Below are 2,229 nucleotides of genomic sequence, written 5' to 3' on the forward strand. Positions count from 1 at the left end.
CAGAAGTCTGAGGCAGTAGGATTACAAGTTTGAGGCCAGTCTAGGCAACTTAGTGAGTCCCTATCTCATAATAAAAAATATGAAGGGGTAGATGGGTTGAGGTTTGGCTCAGCAGTAAAGTGCTCGCCTAGCACTTATGAGGCTCGGAGTTTGATTCTTAACACCATAAATAAATAAAGGTATTGTGTTAAAAAAAAGTAAAGGGCCAGAGATATAGCTCTATGGTAAAGCATTTGCCTAGCATGCATAGGTTCTGGGTTCAATTCCCAATAAATTCCCCTTTCCCCCAAAAAAGAATTTGAGAAGGGGATAAGATGATTAAATTGTTTTAGGTAAATTGTTCTGTCTAATGGATGGAAGAAGGATTTGAAGGGGTTCAACACCAGAGATCTGAAGAATGTGTTGTTGGAAGCTATCCGGCCAAAAAATTCTGAGGCCCTGAGCTGTAGTAGTAATTTTAGGAATAGAAAAAAGGGGACATGGCTAATAAATGATGTCATCTTGGTCTTAAAGCGTGATTAGTAGTCAATAGGGCAGAGAGTCGAAGAAGGACATTCCCAGGCAGGTGGAGAGAAAGGGAGGCATGGAAAAGCAAGGAGTGTTTTGAGAAATGTAGAATAATTTAGTGTGGTTGGAACACAGAGTCTCTACAGGGGAGGAAATGCTGGCTTGGTAGTCAAGAGGCAATTGATGAAGGATCTTCTATTAAGCTTAGGAGTTTGGACTCTTTGGTAGCTTATGCTTGCATACCTTCTACACCCACCCTTTTCTCCTTTGAAAGATTTAGGCTTCAAACTCCATGGGGTGCAATCAAATCAAGGAATCATTGGTAGGAGAGTCACCACCCCTCCAGAAGTACTCAGAAACATAATCAAGAATTCTCAAACTGAGAGAGGACATGTAGTTTCTTTATAAACCACATTTCAATCCTGTAAACCTCTCCTCCTAAATTACCACTGCATTACCTGAATACAGGCTGCCCCTGAAGTCCCTAATTTCATTGCATTGACTGAGGCTTTAGTGAGCCTATTATTGGAAAAGGAAGCATTTGTGCTTCAAGTACAGGAAATCACCAAACAATTAACTTCCGTGGACTCCTGGGCCTAGGTCAAATGCCTGAGTGTGATTATCTTTGTTTCATGTCAGACTATTGAGGAAGTGTTTTACAGGCTGGAATCTTAGCTTTACTTGGTTGTTTTGAGTCATTGGAGTCCACTGTGAGACCTTAAATGAGACAACTATCTACAGCAAAATATGAATATAACAGAAAGAGGTGTATTAAAGGAAGGGAGATTTTTAGAGAGGGTGGAGAGCTCTCTCTAAAATACTCCATAATTTGGGTATTCAGAGTCAGAAGGGCCACTTATGCTGCCTGGAGAGAAATTAGCATGGGAAGAAAAGGAAATGGAAATAGTTATTACATGCTGTGGTGAGGGAAGACTAACCTCTTGGAGGCCGAGGAGTTGGTGTGGGTTGGACCCAGGGCCGGTATTATGGACAGACAGGGCAGTTGGAAAACTTTCCTGACCCAGAATATGCCTCAAAGGGAAATGCCAACGAAACCCCTAAAAAGAAAACAGAAAAGCACAAAATGAAGTGAGATGACAAGAAGGAGCTTCCCCAATGTCACAATATTTTCCAATAATCCATTTTGAATGAATCATATTGCTGATTGTGGGAAACTATTCATAGTCTGGGACAATGCTGTATATTACAGTGATAAACTGGGTGTGTGGCTCAGTGAAAGACCAGTCACTTAGCGTGCTTGAAGTCCCGGGTTCAATTACTGGAACTGTTTTTAAAAAAAAGGACTGTAAACTGATTATTATTATTTTTAATGAAGAAGGGAATATGAGATAAGGGTACATACAGGCTCAGTTTAGACAGATGGTTATCTTTTTTGTCCTGTTCACATAGTAACTGCTCAGCAAATGTATTTGAATGAATGAATTATCATCCCCATTTTTCAGATGAGGAAAGTGCTTCCAGAGATATTAAGCAACTTGACCAAAATGACAGTTTTTATATGATATAGTCTTCTCATTAGTTCGTTTCTTCGCCTCCTCTCTTGCCCAATTCCTCTCCCTACCCTCATTCTCTTTAGCAACCATAGTGATTGTTCTCAAGTCACAAGTGGATTTGGTTCACAGAGCAAACAGCTTTTTGCTATAGTCCTCAGAGCCCTATTCAATCTGACCCCTGGCTGCCTCTCCCGCTGATTTCTCACCA

This window comes from Ictidomys tridecemlineatus, chromosome 11 (genome assembly GCF_052094955.1).
Source record: "Ictidomys tridecemlineatus isolate mIctTri1 chromosome 11, mIctTri1.hap1, whole genome shotgun sequence".
NCBI lineage: Eukaryota > Metazoa > Chordata > Mammalia > Rodentia > Sciuridae > Ictidomys > Ictidomys tridecemlineatus.